The sequence below is a fragment of the Nelumbo nucifera genome, chromosome 3, assembly GCF_055504915.1.
Source record: "Nelumbo nucifera cultivar China Antique chromosome 3, China Antique-T2T, whole genome shotgun sequence".
NCBI classification, from domain to species: Eukaryota; Viridiplantae; Streptophyta; class Magnoliopsida; order Proteales; family Nelumbonaceae; genus Nelumbo; species Nelumbo nucifera.
This window is the reverse complement of record NC_142651.1, coordinates 58,926,684-58,948,556: the sequence shown is the minus strand read 5'-3', so window position 1 is coordinate 58,948,556 and position 21,873 is coordinate 58,926,684. Positions and strand designations below refer to the sequence as shown.

The 21,873-nt window shown below is 34.1% G+C and overlaps 1 long non-coding RNA gene across 2 annotated transcripts; it reads right to left on the bottom strand.

Annotated features, from left to right (window-relative positions):
• Positions 1-6,628: 6,628 nt before the first annotated feature.
• On the bottom strand, positions 6,629-9,862 carry LOC104602156 (uncharacterized). 2 transcript variants are annotated; one of them, XR_002022926.2, is made up of 3 exons: positions 9,721-9,862; positions 9,330-9,633; positions 6,629-9,028 (listed from the first exon to the last, which is right to left on the bottom strand). It is a non-coding gene; the product is annotated as an uncharacterized LOC104602156 (long non-coding RNA). The 2 variants fall into 2 exon arrangements; XR_736036.3 differs by having other exon boundaries at positions 6,629-9,633.
• Positions 9,863-21,873: the final 12,011 nt, after the last annotated feature.

Below are 21,873 nucleotides of genomic sequence, written 5' to 3'. Positions count from 1 at the left end.
TCCAATACCCTAATAGGATATGGTTCCATGATCATTACCTCTCAGAGCATTTGGGCAAAGTTTAATCAATTCCTATTATTATACATGTTTATTTTCTATTATTTAGTGACAAGATGATGATTCCAATGATTGAATTCCTATAATTGGTGAAATGGATTGTTGGATAACTATTCAGGAAAATATTGATAAAAAAATTGTTCAAGCAAATAGAACAGAGGTGGATTTGTTGAGATTCAGGTTTTGAATCAAAGGGTGATTCGAGAATAATTTTAGTTTGGTGTAATGAAAACTACAGGGATTAAGAATACTGCTAGTTAGATTGGGATTCACTTTTTATCAAGGTAAGTAGCTAAAGGGTTCTATTAAAATTTGACAAAGAAAGGAGGAGAAAAGATAGATATAGATATAGTAAGAAAAACTAGAAGTATAGTAGAAGGTATTGTAAGAGAAAGATTATTTAAATGGTTGTTTGGCAATTGAATTCCTTTAATGATGAACTTGAGAGATGTCATAAGTGAAGGCTGGAGGGTCTCCCAAGGGAAGGCTTTACTTGCTAGAAGAAACTGGATAGAAGAGCTCTCCCCTATTGTAGATGTACCATTAGCCAATGCTCAAGAATTTTGAAATTATGAATGAACTATGTGTCAACTTTGATTCTGAGGCATCTAACAACTGATAGCAAAAGGCATTCACGGAAGTATGCAAGGAACTTTTTGGAATATTGTTGTTGTAGAGGCGTTGCTTTGTTTATAAGTGTTTCATTAGGTATGAATGGATTGAGAAGACAAAAAAAAAGAAGATTTATGATTTTGTTTCCTTAATTTTTTAATAAATTTAGAAAAGAAAATTAAGTAAAAAAGACAACCCAAAAACAAGTTTCTCTCCTATAACATGGCATGGACCAAAATTATTATTTTTTTCTATGAGTCCATATCAAATTTTCAAATTGAAGAATTCACAGAACCAGATAATCAGTAAGATATCTTACCAACCATTTGGTTAGCACTTGCTTTTTTGGTATCAAATTCAAATTTTCAAATTGAAGAATTCACAGAACCAGATAATCAGTAAGATATCTTACCAACCATTTGGTTAGCACTTGCTTTTTTGGTATCAAATTCAAATTTTCAAATTGAAGAATTCACAGAACCAGATAATCAGTAAGATATCTTACCAACCATTTGGTTAGCACTTGCTTTTTTGGTATCAAATCATTGCCTTTGCCCAGATAGGGGTTGTACTTCATTTTTCATTTTTTTTTGACTTCTTTTGAAGGGTTACACAAAGGGGGGTAGCCCATTACCCCCCACCCAAGTACAGGCGGGATTCAATCCCAAGTCTCCGTTATGACCAATAGGAAACCTTACCAACCAGCTAGTGGGCACCTTGCTAAAAAATAAAATATGGCCCCTATGAGAGCATAGACAATGATTCAATAACAAAAGAGTAAGGTGCCAACCAATTGGTTGGTATATAAGATCTCCTGCTGACTGTAGTTGAGACTTGAGATCGAATCCCACCTGCACCTAGGTTGGGAGAGCTATGGGTGATTTTTTTTTGGCATAGTACAACACTTTTCCCGCAACAATCTAATAATTCTTCTCAAAGGTGCAATGATGGGAGCCGATAGCATGGCTGGAAGCCGCATGTAAGTAGCATTGTTAGACCTTGGAACAACTCAATCCGTTCTATCTCGGCTGCCTACACCGATCTTTCCTCTCTATAATCTATTGGACTTTAATCTCACTAGAAGATTAAAATCCAATTGGTGTTTGATTGATAAATTACATGAAAAATACACTTACACATGCACCTTAAAAGTGGTTTTAAATTTCCACTAAAATTAGTTCTTTAACTTGTTTTCTTTTCTTTAAAACCTAATTCCACATTGGAAAATTATTGAACTTGATTTGATCTTTTAAATATGAGCTTGTTCACACTCCTTAAAGTTATTGAGAAGAGAATATAGAGATTTGCTACCACACAATGGGCATGTACGCGTGAGCGTGCATGTGTGTGGCACAATGAGGCAATTTATAAGTGCACTTTGCTCGCACCCTCATGATTCACAAGAAGTAGCATTAATTTTTTTATATAAGGAGGTGATTCACAATTAATCAAATAGCAAATTGTGATTTTTGTAAAATCACAAATTGTAGATGGCTGTCTTTGTCAAATTGTAAGTCGCAAGTTATGAAATTTGTAAAGTTGCAAATCGTATACTATGGATTTTTTTGCAAAATCTCAAAATCACAAGATATGTGAAATCGCATATGGTGTGATCCGCACACAAGGGTGCATTTGAGGCTAAACAATGACCATTGACATTTTAAGTAAATCCAATAGTCATGACTTGATCGAGTGTGATTAAGGGACATTATTCAAACATTAAAAGTCTTAACCATTAACTAACTATGAATAGTCACAAAGTTTGAAAATAGTGACTGCACAAAGAGCTTCTTCAAATCAACACACTATAAAAAAAACTAGCCTTTGGCAATAAGAAAAATTTATTCTCAATATAGGAAAAATTGTTACCAAATGTTTTACTTACAAGTGAACAAGTCGTTGCTAGCGGAGCCAATGTTAGAAGTTTTAAACAATAATCAAGTGTTGCAAAATATGTTTTTCCACAACAATTGGCACTAATAGTGGTTTGCAACAATTACTTGCAATTGTTGCCAAAGTTTCTGTTTTAGCAATAGTTGATAAAAATCGTTATCCATATAGATTTTTAGCAACAACTAATTACTTGTTTTGCAACAATACCGTCCCCAACAATCATATTTATTGTTGCTAATTGTAAATTTGCAACATTTGGAGAATTGTATCTAATAATCATTTTAGGCAACAACCCTTGTAGACTGTTATTGAATGACAATAATTAAGCAACTGTTGTCCCAAAGTTCCAAATACAACAATCATATTAGTTGTTGCCAATTTACAATTAATTGGCAACAATTGAATAATTGTTTCTCATCAATATTTATGGCAACAGGCTTTGCAAATTATTGTTAAATTAGCTACAATCAATCAATTGTTACCTTAAAGTTCCATACACAACAATCAAGTTAATTGCTGCTGACCAGTTGTTTCTTATAAATATTTTAAGCAACAAACCTTGTAGACTGTTGTTAAATGGGCAATGATTAAATTGGTTACATTTCTTAGCACCTATATAAATTGTTACAAATATTATAATACCTATTGTTAAAGACCAATTAACTATAACTAAAAATAAATTAGGAGTCATTTGATAAATGTATATAGTATAACATACTCACTTTAAGCAACTAAATGAAAATGCACCTATGAAATGCATATGTAACACATTAAATTATAAAAGATAAAAATTACATCCTGGCTATAATTTATTTTCAATTGTGTTAAAAATATATTACAATTTCCAAATTGTTATCATATAAAATTAACAATACAAATTTAATCCAATGTCTCCATCCACATATTTGGAATTGTGCCTTGAGCTAAATAACTATGGTAGCTAGTTGGTTGAAGATGTTGAATAGTTCATGAGAGGTTGATTCCACATATTGAAGAGCTCCAACTTTGTTCTACATCTAACTGTCTTGTAATGGGACATTTGGAGAAAATCTCAATCCTTCATAAAATAGAACATAATAAGTCAAAAACAAAATAAAATGAACCAACATCAGGTATACCACAAGCTAGCTATTATATAGCGGAAACACGGCCAAAGCCTAGTTGAATTGGCTACGAATGCTTCAAGAAGCAATTTAGGCCAAAACCTAGTTGAATTGGTTAGTTATTATAAATGGCAGTTAATTGAATGTTATTGAATGCATTTTTTTCCTGTTTGCATGCTCTAGTAGAATTTAGATTGTGAAACTTACTCATATATGCCCTTGCAGTTGTTGGGTAATCAACCACAACCCCACATTACAAGAAATTGGGGTTTGGATGACAAAATTTTTTAAATTTGTTGTTAGATGTAGTAATATTGTCCGATAGTTTATACTTATTTGTCAGCATGCCTATTCATGGGCCGAGCTTGAGCTTGGTTTTTTCCAAAATTTGAATGGGGCCCGACCCAAAGCCTGAGCCCGACACAGTATAAGCCAGGCCCAAAGCTTGGATTGTGAATAGGTGTATTTATCAACAACTTTGATAGATTTATTGTTTTACGGAAACCAATTTTATCTATCTAGGAGGTTTAAATGAACCATCTTTATATTATGCATTTAAGGTGATGAAATTAAAGACTGAGTTGATGGTTCATAGAACCATCATTATAATTAAATATTAGACCGACGGATTTTTCACTTTAAGCCAGTGGTTCAATGAACCACCGATTATAACCTATTCACATTTTTTTTATCAAGAATCAAAAAGGGGGAGGGAAAAAATGTGTGACCATGCGAGGGAGGAAATTTGAGTGGAAATCTCTGAGCTTGGTTTCGGTATTTAAAGAATCCAAATACGAGGGAAAGAGGGAAAATGCGAGAGAAATGCTATAGAATATGATCTCAAGCAGAAATCTTTGAGTTTCCCCACCCATTCGTGATTTTTGATAAAAGAAAAGAGGGGAAATACGAGAGGTACGCAGATGGAATCTCGAGCAGAAATCTCTAAGCTTCCACGTTCCAACAAGTTCAATCCGTTTTGTATTTATCAACAAGAAAATAATCTTCTTTTTTCTCCTTTCTGCAAAGAAGGGTTTAAAAGAAATCATCGGGAAAGAAGAACAAAGCTCTTTATTCTAGTAATATTCTTCTTATTTTAGTCATTCTTTTCTTTTCTTAATATTTTGTTAATTTTTTTGATAGTAGAATATATAACATGAATGACAACACTCTGACACATTCCAACATATACATTGTAGATTTTCAACAAATCTAGTGTGTTCTCTGATCAGTGATCAATTATAGAGCTTTCAGATAGAATCAAGGTCAATTAGGTATGTTTTTTTTTAACAAAGGACATTTTTCCACTTGAATAGTGGTTGAAGAGGTTAATTCAAGTAACGTATTTCTTCTCTGATGGTTACTTTTGAATGCTTGTTAATGGAATTTCTAGTAATAAATAGCCTTTCTTATTAATATTATTAATTATTTTAGTAGTAACCATAAAGAATTTAACAAATTACATACTTTACAATCAACTTTTTTTACCCTAGAAAACTAAGTTTTGCCAAGATTAGTGGGTCTCAAAACCATATGTACTTGTGAAGTACATGGTTTGTTTCACTTATAAAATCAGTGATGAAACATCATTTAGTGGGTCTCAAAACCAAGACTGCCCTCAAATAGGGAATGGAAAACCAATTCCAAAGGTATTTTGTGAAATTAACAAGTAAAAAAAACATGGTGATTAACAAATTTATAACTTCCTATGCTAAGAAGATGCTTTGTATTCTAGTTAATAGAAGAATGAAAATTTAAAAGATAGAATCCACGTAAAAAAGCAAACTTGCAATGAATACAAACTTGGCATTTACTCAGCAATAAGAGCTGGCTACACCTACAAGTTTTTTCTAAAACCAAACAAAATCCCTCTCCAAACACCCTGTACCTTGAAAATGCTAAACAACCAATTGGATGGTTTAGATAGAAACAGGAATCGGAATTGGAAGCAATTGGAATAGGGTTTATTCCCAAGGGAGGAAGAGGGAATGGCCTTTTCCTTAAATAGGGGAATGCCATTCCAATCCCAATTCCAAACCCCTATTCCTTAGAAAGAAAATGAGGCCTAAAGTCTTTGGTATGGTTGTCTTTTCAGTCTTTTCCTCAGATTAATTTTATTTAAGGGTCATTATCTAATGTTTGTCCTGGCTTTTCACTGTTTTGAGAGTAGTGGACTGGATATAATCCTAACCTATGTCATTTGTTTGTAAAAGGTGGCCACTCTCAGATTTAAACCTTCATTCTTATTCTCATTAGACTAATATGTTACCATTGCCCCAAGCAATCACCCCTATTGTAGATATAATGAAAGGTAATTACCCAATGGTGGTCCCAACTATCTACGATCTTAGGAGGGATAAATTGGATATGAACCTAAACTTTGGCATTTTTTTCATACAATGTGTTTGCTCATGTTGCTTTCATGTTGATGGCATTCTCCCTTCATTGCCATAAACGATATGATCTTGGTAAAAGTTTTTGTAGAGTTCTTATATTGGGTAGTGGCTCAAAATAACTTAACTATCAATTGGTTCATCTCATTTGGCTAGTTAAGGCTTAGCATTCTCTTTAGTTTCTGAACTTATTCATGTTCTTATATATCTTCACATCCAACTTTTAGTGCTTGCTAGTCATAATTTTACTTGATTTAGACATAAAATTTTGTAAAATACAATAAAAGAGATATATGAACATGAGCAAACTTTTGTTTTCTCCCACTCAAGGTGCAACCTCACTCTTAAGGCTGCGTTTGGAAGGAGTACGAATACAAATTTGTAGAGTGCAAAACAAAAATGTTTGGTTCATGTGAGTGCAAAGTGGTTCAAGATTTACATACCCACTTTGCACTCAGCTCATTTGTTTTCAAAGATGCAAATAAGAATAGGATTTTTGTGGATGTTTGGCCTTTTCATCAATGCCAATACAACTGTCTTGCTACCCAATGGTGTTTCAACTACTCATGCCATTAAACAAATATAAAAAATAACAGATTCATTAATAAATTATAAAAAATAAAAACTGGGCAGAGATGAACTGGCTGAACTTAACGACTTATTGAAGAAATCCTTGTTACATGTAGCTATTAGTTTTCTCCCAGCCACAAAACCAAAAATTGAACACCAATAGTTAACACATACATTAGAGGCCATGGAAATCACATATGCTCCAAGGAAATCACTTCCTAGTTCAGCTACAACACGGCAATTCTCCTCTTGGCAGTTCTCCTCTTGGAAGTTGACCTCTCAAGAGCATTAATTTCCCATAGTTTCCTTTTGACCTCTTCTGTCAAATGTACTATCATATATGCTGCCAGGCGCCAGCCATAGAGTTGGGTATGAAAGAAAGTTGCTGAGGGGGTTTCTCACTTTCTTGTTAACTCAGAGCTGAATCAGAGCTTGACCCCACAGATGCATGATGAATCAATGTCATTTGAAAGAACATCTTAGCATGAGAAATCTTGGTTTAATTAATAAAGATAAAGATAACTCATCAAACTGGATTTCTAAAAAGGACTAAGCCAGTTGAAAGAACATCTAAGTTTCTACTAACATACACTTAAAACTAAATTAAGCCCTATAAAGTCAAAGAAGCACAATTGATTACTACAAATACAGAACAAAAAATGTAAAAAAAAAAATGAATAACCATATCTGAAATTGCCTCTTTAAATGACTAAAATCCTTCAATAATAAGTGATCCTAACTTTTGGCAAAAACATGCAGACCACAAGAAAACATGTCTAGAAAAAACCCACAGAAATGGCAATGAACATGCTGATAACAAAACATATGATACTACAGATTAAATTATGGGAATACATTATAAAGACATTAAGAGGCAGAGGGTAATATCAATATTTAGATGGTCTGCATCTAAATGGTCTGCATCCTCCTCTGATTCTTCACGTAACACACATTTGTTTGTTAATTTGATATTTCTCTCCATGAGCTAGTCTTGCATTAGGATCTTGACAAGGGCCACTACTAAGTGAATGCTTCCCTTGGAGGAAGTAGATTGCCTCCGATCTTTGTGAAGCCTGCAGTACATTTCACCAACCCTTTGCTACTATTTTGGAAAAAGGGGATAGCAGGTCCCCTTGTCTTAATCCCATAAAGCTTGGAGAGTAGTCCTTTTGTGATTCATTTAATCAAAATGGAGAATGAAGTTATAGATAGCCTGTTGTGCATAAGGTGAGATAGAATAAACAATAAAACTTACAAATTACAATACCACATGCCTCTACCTCTCTCTAAGAGAGTTTTTTTTTTTTTGATAAATTTCTATCATTTATCAAAAAAAAGCCTCTCTCTAAGAGAGATGCTTTATATTAACACTAGATTGTCCAAATTGTAAACTAGAGCACAATGGGTTGATATTACAGTTGAAGTCATTGAATATTATTTTCTTGTTAAGGTATCTCATTCCTCCTACTCATTATAGTCTAATTACTCCAATGCTTCTCAAGCTAGCACTAGCTAGCTTTCCAGGAAAGAAATGATGTAATCTTGGTAGCAACATGAATAATTAATCTGTAGAGCTTCTCTCAAACAAGGTAACTTGAATACGGTGGTATACTAGCACTCCTACACTAACAAGGATCCAATTTTCTTGGACTGTACACACAATGCTTTCAGCTATTACTTACGTCAACACAAATTTTCAACTGATTAGGTAGTACTCATGGAGACAAATGGATCTTAGCCAAGACAAAACCAACATGGTACTTATGGAGGGCAACAATTCTTACCCTAAGACAACCAATCATCAGGTCTACCTCTCTACACATTCCCCAATCACAATGGTATACTACCAACTCAACAAAAACTTATGTATGAGAAAAAGATATTACACCATTGAAGACTTTTAAAATATCAAATAACTGAATGAGGACACCAATAAAAAATAAATGAATAACTGAATGATGAAACAAATGCAACTTAAAACAAACTGCCTCTAGACAAGACAAAAGACTCCCCCTTACTAAAATATGTACTCCCTTAGGTATTTCATCAAACATGTACATGGCATAATGAATATTGCTGCTTACTGCAACATGCATTGCCAAGGATCCACCAATAAGGAAATGCTGCAATTGAGGGTTCCATAACCATACTAACATCAAACAGCCATTATGCATCTTACTTGCTGTAATCAACGATACATCTCAACAAACACTTGCTGCTTACCAGCCCAAGAAAAGAACCCCTGTTCTTGTAGGTATAGATCTGAAGTTCCACCAATTTGGTCTATCCAGAATCTGCTAGAAAGCTGAATATGAATTCTAGCAAGAAGAACTATAACCCATTCTTTCCTCTTGGAGGCAACAGAAACAGCAAACTACAACTCGCTTAACGAACACAGTATATCTGATTACAAAAAAAAAAAAGCTGAGCAGAACTGCATGAGAAAAAATATGGCTAGAATGAAATAACTAATAGCACATAGAAGATTTGTTCACCGGAGCAAACAAGAGGCTAAACTAAGATTTAGAGTAGTGATATTGGACCACCAGGACTTTTCTAACACAAACCAATGAGAGAACATAGGGGAAAGAAGACATACCACAAGTTAAGACAAAAACCCAAAACACCAAACAAGGCAATATTAAAGTCTTCAAATATAAAATTTTCTTCCTCAAATACCACGTTTAGACCCTGAATGCCATACCTTGCTGAAGGCGATTCATGAGAGAATCGTGCACAGTCCCGTTTGACCGAGATGTGAATGCCCGTGATCTGCTCGGTATAGTGATGGATTTCATGGCCGACGTCTAACCGGCATGAATACGCCGACATGAAACGAGTTCCCCGCGGAGCAATACTCCTAACAATTTGAAAACTCCAACAAGGTACAGGATTTTATCCATCTTTTTTTTTTTTGGCTCAAAAACCTCTGTGGTATCTATAATAAGAATTCTCGTTCCACAATTCAATCCTCCACTCTTCCAAGAATTCTCGACGAGGGAAGTGACCTAAAATCGAAAAGAAAATCAAAATGAAAGTTCAGATCTCTCATTACCTTGGCAGATGGATGGATTTGGAGTTCAGAGCCCTCTTACCTTTATCGCAGAACCTTTCTCTTCTCTACGGAACTCTCGAAGAGAAAACAGTCGAAACCTATCTTATTTACTTTGAACAAAATCGTGGCAAAATTTTCTTCATTTTTTATAAAGCAATATTTTCACCTATTTTTTATGCAAATCTTGGTCTATACGCATTTTGCATCGAAAACAGGTGTATTTTTGAACTTTCAAACGAATGCAAATCTGAACCGGAATGCAAATTTGCAACGGTTCAGATTTGCACTCCAACCAAACGCAGCCTAAGGAAAAATAGAATTACATGAAAATACATATAACTCACTAGAAGAGAGATTAAACAATTACAAAAGAGAATAATATACTGTAGAAAGGTTGGTTGATCTAGCTCTTTGGTTTGTTTATTACTATTTCATTCAATATTGGTTGGTTTTGTGTCTTTCTCTATGTGAGCATTATTTGAGTTAATTCATGAGTTATTTGTGAGTGATGATAAAGATGTGATTAGTGAAAATATAGTGATTAGGGTATTTCTTTTCTCTCCATTAGCTATCAACGAATGTATTTTATATTCTTTTCTTTATTTCATGATTAAAGAAAAGATGTGATTAGTCGTCTCTAGCTTAAGTGGGATCCATTTAATGGTGGGTCTGGAAATATTAATCTGTTGTGTCTATGAGGTAGTTGGTGTTTGACCAAAAAATTGCACTTAAAACCATTTGTCATATGGTTATACCAGAAAATTGCACTTGGAACCACTTGTTAGGCCAGCAATAAAACTGTTCAAGTAGTTGATCTTGTCAGACAAACATTGGCTAATGACTGGGAATTAGGCCTTTTAGGTATAACCAACTATTATTGTGTCAAACAGAATAAGCCCAATAAATAATAGAGCTGTCTCTAAGCATGTTACTTGTGTTTTTTCTTTTGAAGAAAAGAGATTTTTAATTATACAACCTATAAGATATGGGTTGAGACAATGTCTATCTATTTCCTTATAGGCGGGGTGGGTGTACCACATATCAGGCCATCCAACCAAGTGACAAGTTGAGAATTAGTGGCACCCTTCCATAGTAGTATGCGATTATGACATGCTAAATCACCATTGAAATTAAAGGATAAATTATAAAAAAAAAAATGTGCTTTTGAAGTAGGATAGTGAATAGTCAGGGGACAAGATGTCCATAGAATGAGAATCTCTGAAATAAGTATACTAAGATGGATAAGTGGTGAGAGTCAAAAGGTAAGTGAACTTAAAGCAAATCCCAGATTTTTTTATAAAGTAAGGGGATCACTAAGCTTTTTAATCATGACACCATTTAGTGATGAAGAATGTATGGCTGAATTTAGTGAAGGGGCCATTGCTTGGTGCAATTGTAAAATCTAACGCTGATAAGTGTGTGAGGGTTCAAGTCTGAGGGCATCTACTTTGTGTAAAAAAACAATTAGGTCCATATAGAGACCGCCCTTCCCAATATTTTGGATAGCTAGAGACACTATGGGTAATGGTCCTTCAATGGAAGATTTGATGAAGGATAACTTAGAAATAGTTGAAGTTTTTTACAAGATGTGAAAAAGTCCAGTAACATGGTTAAAAGTAGTGGGAAATTTTTGAAGACTTGTACTTTGAGAAAAGATATGATGCATGGAACAAAATGGAAGGAAAATATATTCTTTGTTGAGTCCAAATGATTTGGATGGAGTGCAATGAATATAAAAGGGGATATGGTCCTGATGTTGTTACCATTGTTACTCCTACTGATGGTACTAATATGCAAATTGATATTTTTTGTGTCAATATGAAAGAGTATAATGCTTCTTGGTTCTTGTGAAGCTTTAAGGAATCTGTGAAGATTAGCAATTGAAGGTGTAGTCATGTCATGAACTTTGTCACACGCAAGTTAATGGACTATGGTCCATCTAAACTTATGCAAGTTAATTCTGTTGCTAATAGCGTGGTTAGATTGGATGTAGAAAGACCTTTTTGAACACTAAGAACTATATACTTTATGAGATACATGTAGCCATACCAAGAATAATCAACAATAAAAGATGTAAAATAAGAATGTTGGTTGTGTGTCCTAACATTTAGGGGATCACATACATCCATATGTTTAAGGTTCAATGTGCCTCTACTTCTTTTAGGCTTACTTGTAAATGGTCATTTTGTCATTTTGCCTTGAAGGCAAGGTTTACAAATTGGTAGATGTTCTACTATTAGAGAATCTAGAGTATTATTCTTCACCAACTTTGTAATTTGTTCTATATTTATATGGCCAAGTCAGTAATGCCACAGGCATGTTGAATTAATAGTTTCTCGTGTTCTTTTCATGGGGATGTATTCTGAGGTTGTTTCAGTCACACTTGTTTTTAGAGAATTATAGAGTACATAAAGACCATTCTTAAGTTCTCTATAAGTAAAGAATTTGTTATTCAATATAACTATAATCTTATTACTAAATAAAATAGAATAATCATCCTTACGTAACTTAGAAATTGAAATCAAATTTCTCCTAAGTTATAAAACATAAAGACAATCTTTTAGGGTAAATATCTTTTCTGTAAAAACTAAATCTACTGATCTTATAGTAATAGTTGCAATGGTTGCAAATGTACCCATGTAGAGCATGATCTCATCATCACTCAGTCTTTTGCTTTCCTTGAACCCCTACAAAATGTTACATGCATAAGTAGAAGCCCCATAGTCAATACACCAAGAGGCAAAAATGACCAACATGTTAGTCTCTATGACTTGAGTTTCGAAAAAACCTTTTTTTTTTCTTCTTGAGGAATTCTAAATATTAAGGACAATTTCTCTTCCAATGCCCAGTCTTCTTGCAAAACTAACACTCATATAATGATCTGTCTCTCTTCTACTTCTTTGAATTACCACCCTTATTTTGAAGCCTCTTCTTACCCTTATGTTTTTTCTTGCTAGATTTATCTTCTTCAATAAGCATGGCTATTGACTTGTCATTTTTAATCAATTCCTTGACCTTTTGTAACATATTGCTAAACTTTCACAATCTAGCTTTTAGCTTGTTCATGTTATAGTTGAGGATAAGCTGGTTAAAGGATGTGGGCAGAGAGTTCAATATGGCATAAGTTTTTTGTATCATCATCTAATTTAAAGCCAAGAGCCTCTAGTTCATTTACGAACCCTACCATCTTCATGGCATGGTCATGAACCGACTGGTTCTCAAACATCTTAGTTGATCATCAACAATTTGAGGACCTTTTGTCATGCAAAATGATACTACTCATACATGACCTTCAAGTTACCCATGATTTATTTATAAGATATTATTTTATCAAATTATCTCTAAATAGAGTTGTTTAGTGAGGTGATGATATAACAATGGGTAAGAGAGTTATTCTCTTCCCATTCCTGATATTTTTTCTTTCTTGCCTTAGAAGCTCTTTCACCAGGACGTTCTGATGCCTTGTCGTTGGCAATTATGTGTAATTTTTTAGACATAAGAACTAGGTTAAGGCTACGGATCCAGTCTGTGTAGTTGGGTCATCCCTTGAGTTTGTTATCATCTAGCAGTTTAGCGAATGGTTTGTATGTCATTTCTAACAAATGGAATGAATAATTAGTCCATGACCCGATTATTGTTTCATGTTATCTACCATAAAATGAACTTTTATATTCCATTTCCATTTGTTTAACTCTAAGATTTCCCTCTATCTCAAGGATGTAGACATTATTGATGCCTCTAGAAATGTGGGAAATCAATAGCGGCATGAGGCCAAGTGTTTTAATTGTATAACCCCATCACTTTCTATTGAGGATCATAAATCCACTCATGTCTCATGAGTTTCCCCTTTGGCCTCCACCAGAAAAGGTTCATAGTCATTTTATGTCAAATCTTTCTAACCGATAAGTGTTGGCCCGTTATGTCAGAAGCCCCAAGGTATCGTGAAAGAGTCTTCCATTTTAGGATAGGCCCCTCCCATTAATCTATGACGCTTCTATCATCCAATGAAGCAATTCAACTGACCGCCTTAGTGAAACAGATGGCCCAGTTTTATGGTATATCTCTACCCACCAATTCAGTCTACTTTCATGCTAATGGTTGAAAGCCTTTAAAGATGTCATCTTATGATATTCCCTATCTTCTACCACTTATATTATTGATGAGGGAACAACTATATCAGTCCCTATGTTGGTTTTAGGTCTTACCACAATGGCTCCCATTGACTTTCACAAAGTCATATTTAAGTGGATCCTAAACGGGCTAAGGTTTCCACAGGTTCCCTCTTTAGAGGGGAAATAAGAGAAGGGCCCATTATGAGGGAGATCATTCAATGATCCATGAACATCATGGCAATAATGTGCATTCAGCCACGAAGGGCGTAGAGAGCCACATAAAGTCTTTGTATGGGTCAATCACTTATGGCCCATGTACAAATCACATTCATATAACACATCACACATAATTGATCAAGAATCAACTTAAATCTTATAAAACTCAAATCCATTTAAATTAATACATTATCATCACATTATTGGACCCAATTATCTAATAAAACTTATCTTGGTATATGAGCCCAACTGTAAAAAGCAGTTCGGTCTATGCTAAAATGGGCTTATCTTGCTTTAATCTAAACCCATGTAAGGTGGACCAAAACTAGATCAAATCGGCCTAGGGTTCGATGCCCAAAACATGCATCAATTCATAAATATTATGATCTAAAAAATCTCATGTATGATTAACAATCAAATCAGAAAATAATCAGCAATATAATAGAATTAAACAACTAGGGTTGATAGCGTGATGGTCCGAATTTAATCCTGACAAATTGCAAGAAACCATCGATCTACTACTTCCACATCAATCTCTTTCTCCATCGTTCTACACGATCTCTGACCTGTTCTCCAATGTAAACAAATCTGAAAAAATGTGTTGGATGATATGACTCCTAATTCCTAGACGAATTTCTTCATCAAAATTGCTTCTTTGGCAGCCTCACTAGCAGCAATGTGCTCAGCCTTAGTCATGGATTCTATTGTGGACCTTTGTTTAATAGTTTTTTAACTCACTACACAGGATCTCAATATAAAGATGTATCTAAATGTAGACTTTCTATCATCTGGGTCAAATTGAAAGTTTACATTTATATATATAACTGATCATTTATAGTGAACTACCAATGAAGATAAGGAAATAATCTTTAGTTTTTCGTAGGTATTTTAGTATGTTCTTCATAGTTGTTCAGTGTTCTTGTCCTAGCTTAGATTGATATCTATTCACAACACTAATAACATGAACAATGTCATGTTGAGTGCACAACATAGCATATATGATGCTTCCTATAGCAGAGGCATAGAGAACCATTCTCATGTCCTCTATCTCCTCAGGGATTTAGGTGACATTCCTTTGGAGAGAGTGATTTCATGTTTGAAATGAACAAATCCTTTCTTAGAATCTTGCATGTTTCTTTTGACAATCTTGTCAATATAAGCAGATTGAAACAATCTAGGTAACCTCTTCGATCTATCTCTATAGAGTCAAAGTCCCAAGATATAAAAAGTTTCTCTAAGATCATTATGGAGAATTGTTGTGAAAGCTATACTTTCACCATTGCTTACATTCCTTCATTGCCAATGAGCAGAATGTCATATACATATAAAATTAAGAGTGCAACCTTGTCTCCTACTATCTTTTTATAAACAAAAGGTTCATTCGGATTTTGCTTAAAATTAAACTACTTGACTGTTAAGTCAAAATGGATGTTCCAACATCTAAAAGCTTGTTTTTAGATCTCAACTTTTCCATCAAGGCTCTTCTTCCTCATAAAGATCTATTTGCAACCAACTACTTTAACCCCAGGGGACAGGTCCACAAGAGTTCAAACTCTGTTGATATTCATTGAGTCCATCTCGACTTTCATGGCATCTACCAACTTCAAAGAGTCTATGTCTAACATAGCTTTCTTATTAAGTTAAGAGATCTTCTTTACTGTTCATGGCTTCCATTAAGTAACTTTCTTGATCATATCCAAAATGTACAGGAGGTTTAAACGCCTGAGTAGATCTTTTAGGTTAGGTATCGACATATAGAACTTATGAGTTATCTCCCATAACTCTTGAGCTCTCCTCATCAAGAACTCTTGAGCTCTCCCATAACCCAGGGGACAGGTCCACAAGAGTTCAAACTCTGTTGATATTCATTAAGTCCATCTCGACTTTCATGGCATCTACCAACTTCAAGGAGTCTATGTCTAACATAGCTTTCTTATTAAGTTAAGAGATCTTCTTTACTGTTCATGGCTTCCATTAAGTAACTTTCTTGATCATATCCAAAATGTACAGGAGGTTTAAACGCCTGAGTAGATCTTTTAGGTTAGGTATCGACATATAGAACTTATGAGTTATCTCCCATAACTTCTTGATGATTATTGCTTAGGTGTATTCCTCTTTTAAGAAGTGGGAATTTCGACTAACAATGACATTTTATTCTCTTGGGTCATAGAAGAGATACCGAATGGAGCCCTTAGGGTAGCTTACAAATAAGCAACGGTTGGTCTTGGATTCTAAATTGTTTGCACTTGTCTTTTTGATGCGTTCTAGACAATCCCATACTTTAAAGTGTCTGACACTTGGTTTCAATTACAAAGAGTGCAAAGCCTAATATTCACTTTGTCTAACGAAGGGGTCGATCCTATCACTATGATGACCCACTCAAGTAATTTCCCAAACTGTCCCAATATGCCCAAGTATTTGATCCTTAATGAATCTCACTAGTTGTCACATTAAAGACAATCCAGTCCAATACCTAGTGCAATATCATAATTAAGTCTAGGGTTAAGTGCAACTTTCTAGTTTTGTCCATCTATCTCTAAGGTATAGGGCATAACTGGAAATTGGTATGGGTTTAGTGTTTCTTTTAAACACCCACTAGCTGTGCTTGGAGTCTAATCGTAGCAGCTAAGACAAGCTACTTCACCAATTTGACATCACACTAGTGTCAGCCTTGGTAGGATAAACTCCTCAAGTTTATCCAATGACTGAGAACATTCTAAACTAACATAAATCTCACAAGTGTCCAATTTAAGGAGTAATTCACAAAAAATACCAATTAACATAAAACAATAATATACTTTATTCATTTACTGATAAATATTTGTGCACATCAATCTGATTGGAGCAAAGGACATACATTGTCTAACAAGAGATAGAGAGAGAGAGAGAGAGAGAGAGAGAGAGTTTTCCATAATCTTGTAAGGATGGTCATTTTCACCTTGGAAGACCAACTTATTTCTGGATTTCCATATCAATCAATATATTTTTGCTACTATAATCTTCCTTTATTGAGAACAATCGTCTTCATTATCATTCAGCCACATGGCAAACTAGGATTGAAAGTCCTATTGCATTGGGGGGCTTGAGTTGAGAACATATACCTTTGCAATTCTAATTGTTCACCACATCTTGAGTAGGAATCATTAGTAACATGTCTTTCCTTTAGCTTCATCAACAAGGAGATTGATCCTTTCACACATTTCTAGATAAAAAAAATTGACTTTTTAGGGCAGTCTTGAGTTTCCAAATATTTTCAAAGTATTTTCTAGTGTAGAAGAGAGGAAATTTAAATTTACCACTTTCGAGCCTTCCTATAGAGCCAGGGGGTAAGTTGATTTAACAATAAATTGCCATCTTTTGATAGTCCCCATGCAATAATGTCTTGTACCATTAACCAACTTAGAGGTATCTACAAGATACCTTTCACCTCCTCTTCTACGAATATACTTCTAAGGATATCTACCTTCTAGGTTCGAGCTTGCTAGTTTATGAGCTAAGATGCCTTTAAAGTTTAAGAATTTGGAGTTTCTTGATTGAATTTTGAAATGAGGCAAAGTTGGGACCTATGAGTCCTCTCAAACATCAATATCTGCTCTGAACCAACTCTCTAGATAACACCCTTCTTCAAGAGGTCCCTACCATGGAGAATACTTCTCTAAGCCAAGATAGATGAGATCCCAAAAAGGTTTCCTAGAAATGAAAATATATTTAGAATCTTTGCCCACATTGCATCCTAATTTTTCAGCAAGCTCCAAGCAACCTTTACTATGGGTGATAAGTTAAAGAAATGGAAATTTCTAAAGCCTAAACCTCCTTTAGATTTAGGGAGAGAGAGGTCCTTCCGAGCTACTCAATGGGTTATCCTCTCATTTTTTTGGTTCCACGAAAAGCTAGCCATTGCCTTGTTCATCTTTTTACATACATCACTAGTGAATGACCCCGTACTAAGTACGGGGAATCAATAATGTTAAATTTACATTATGGAATCAATATTGTTAAATTTATTTTTATTAATATTTTAGATAATTTTTAAAATTTTTAAAAATATTTATTTCAAAAAATAGCTTTTCAATAATTATTAGAATATGGATAGTTTTCTTTTGTTATGATATTTAGAGGGTTAATGATTAACTGAGATTGATAGAATGTAGGCAAAAGTAGTTATGGATAACCACTTTTGCATTTTCTACATTTTTTTTAGGAATGAATTGAAAATGGTGGTAGTGGGTTGTGGGCTTTAGCAACAACTTCTCAAAAAATGCCATGTGTCTAGATTTCCAGAAAAAATGAGAAGGCCATGTGTCTGAATGGTGGGGAGCTATAGCTTAATAGTGGGTTGTTGGATTTAGCAAGAATTTCTTAGAAATTGCCATGTATCTAACTTTCTAGAAAATGAGAAGGCCACTTGCCTGAATGGTGGTAGTGGGTTGTGGGGTTTAACAGCAACTTCTCAAAAAATGCCATGTGTCTGAATTTAAAAGAGCCACGTGTCTGAATGGTGGGGGGTTGTTGCTTGAAAGGCTTCCTTTAATATATATATATATATATATATATATATTGAAGTTAAAAATACATCATTGAGTAGATCGAAGAGGCTGAAGCTAAGGCTTTTATATGAACTTCCTTATTTGAACTCATAGGATTAAGCTCTCTAGGAAATTAAAATATACAAGAATAGCATTAACTCCTTGTTTTCTAGAGCCTAGAACTCCTTGTATGCCGCAGTTTTAAAAAGGAAAGAGTTTGATAAGTAGAAAAATAAATAAATCCTGTTTGTACTAATTTGGGATATGATAAGGTGTTGAATCCCGTCCAATTGGTCGAGCATAACTTAGTTATATGACCTCTACTTCAGAAGAATTTCCTTGATCTACATTTTATCTCCATGCCCATTTAATCTCATCAGTCCACTTCTCTCTATATATTGATATTGATGGATCCTTTCAAACTAAAACAAGGAATGCAGCTAGGGTTTTGTTATCCTAGATAATACCAATAATGTTGTTTATGCAGCAAGTCGACATATCAAAGCATCTAGATCTCTATAGGCTAAATGGTGGTCCCTCCTGGATGGACTGATGCAAGCAATATAGATGCAAATTAAATCTCTTGCTTTAGTTAAGGTTATTGATAGTTTCTATGGTGAAGAGGAGGAAGATTGGACCATCAAGCCTCTTAGGGAGGAAACATGGAATCTCATCAAGTTTCTTGATATTATATGTATAAACCATATTAGCATAGAACCTTGAATTTATAAGCCTACAAACTAGCTTATGCTTGTAATGCTTATAAATATAACAATATAGTGTGTGAATAGGGGATGCCCATGAACTCTTGTAATTATGCCTTGAATGAATGAAGTTCCCCCTCTTTGTTTTTTGGAATATACATATAAAGCAAATTGGTCCACATCATCGTGCATTTTTTTTCTCCAAACCCCTTTTCTTGCTTTCTCATTAATTCCCTCTCTTTCTTTCTCTCTTTCATCCATCCCTCCTTCCTTGTAGCCACGTGGAAGCCCTCTCCTCTTTACTAGAGTCCCATTCCAATCCCCTCTCTCTCATGCTCTCAATCCCTTTCCCTGCCCCATAGTCAAGACACTCTACCCCATCCCTGCCACATCCCCAGTGTCACGCGGGTTCAGGGCAAGATAACCACTCTTCAATGTTGAGCGAGTTCAGGGGCAAGGCACCCCACTTTTCATTAAGGACGAAGAATCCACGAATTTCCCTGCCCTGTCCCCAGTATTAGGTGGGTTTAAGTAGAGGTGTAAATTGGGTCATGTTGGGTCGACACGACACGACCCGCATGTGGCCCGCACAAAGCGTGAGTCGTGCCATGCTGTCCCACGAGGTGTCCAGGGCCGTGCCTCCCTCCTCTAAGATAATTTGGGGGGTCAATTTGGCACGGCCCACAACTCGAGCCCATACAGGCCCATGCCATGCCATGGGTCGGGCTAGTCCATGGGCCAGGCCATGCCGCACACCAAGCCAAGCTCAAGGCAAGGCACCCACTCCCCATCCAAGGTTTTTAAAATTGGATCGGATAGGGAATCGTTATGGGGTCAAATGGTCTGACTATTTGATCCGAATGGATGACCCATTCTGACAAAAATAAAATAAAAATTTGAAAAAAAGACAAAAACTGTTGTTTGGGTTGACGGTTTTACTGCCCAGGTCAGCGGTTTGCTAACCAAATAAATTGTTTTTAGACCAAAAGCGGTTTTGAGGTGAAACGGTGTTCGGTTCCTAATTTTTTTGGTTTAACCATCTGGTTTGATCTAGTTTTGAAAACATTGTCCCCGTTAACCCAATATTCAATTTGATAATAGAAATGATCAAAAGGATATATTGACTTTAATATTGTCCCCGTCAACCACATGAATTGTTCCCATCAACCACATGAATTGTCTTTAATATTCAAAAATGTAATTTTATGAAAAATTATTATACTTGTGTAATTCTGAAAATTTATTTAAATTTTTAATAAATAATTCATTTTCTGTATAAATGGTTTACTTACAGATTCATACTAATTTATCTAATAATTTCTAATTTAAACTAACCAATAATTTCCTTTTTCCAATATTATACTAATTTATCTCAATAATTTGTGTAATTATTTGTTCCAATTATAGTTTTCCATTTCCCATAGTCATTTTATCTTTAATAATTTTCAATAATTTGCAATGAAAATTACATAAATTTTCAATGGTTTTCCAAAATCTATCAAATGTAATAAATTTTCCTAAATTTTCCAAAATATTCTAATAATTTTCAATATTTGTTTAATGCATTTTAAATAAACTTTCAAATACTTTATATCTTTTAATTTCAAAAATTTTATTTTGGGAAAATATAGTTTAATGAAAATTTTTGAGAAATTTATTACATTTTTGTAACTATGGGGATCTATAGAAACTTTTTTTTAAATTGTTATTAAATATATTTTTTATTTGGTAGTTTACTAACAAAATTACACTAGTTTATCTTTTATTTTTCAATATAAATTAATTAATAATTTCATTTTCCAACATTATAATATTTTGTTCCCCCATTTGTATTTGGTTATTAATTATAATAATAACAATAATTAAAATTTTATACTCTTTGATAATTGTTAAATATAATTCTCAATTTTATAGAAATTAGTTAAAGAGTTTTCAATTTCTATAAAATGTTGTTAATTAGTTAATTAATGATAATATATTTATTAATTTTTTGTAATTTACTAACTGTACTAATAAGAGTATTTAATTTTTGGCAATTTACTATCCGTATTTATTATCTTTTGGTAATAACACTACTTAATATTCATCGAATATGGGTGGGATTAAATATTAACCGTATTTAACTATTTATTAATAAATATGAATATTTTAAATGAGGGAGAGTGGATATAGATTGGGGGGATGCATTTTAGGAATTGATTAAGGAGTGGGGTAACATGATACTTTCATATTGGTTTAAATGAGATTCCTAGAGAGATTATAGTAATATTTTTAGGTAGTTGGGTGACATGGCTTAATGGGAGTGGAGGAAAGGGGAGAGGAGAGAAAGTCAAATAGAATGCACGATGGGGATAATGGAGCAAGGAGAGGCATGGTGATGGGGACCTCCTTTTTTAAGCGAAAGTTAAACAATAGAAATATATAAGAGTACATAATTGTTTTATATTTTAACTATTTAATAAACAATGCGATCAAACTCAACCCAAGTTGGTCGGTTTTTTATTATTTCAGATTGCTTTGGTTTAATAAATATATATTAATATTTTATATTTTAAATTTAATTTTTTAATACGGGAAAGTAGGAAAATTCCCATATTCATTAGTCTAAAATATTTTATATCATAGATTTAATTTT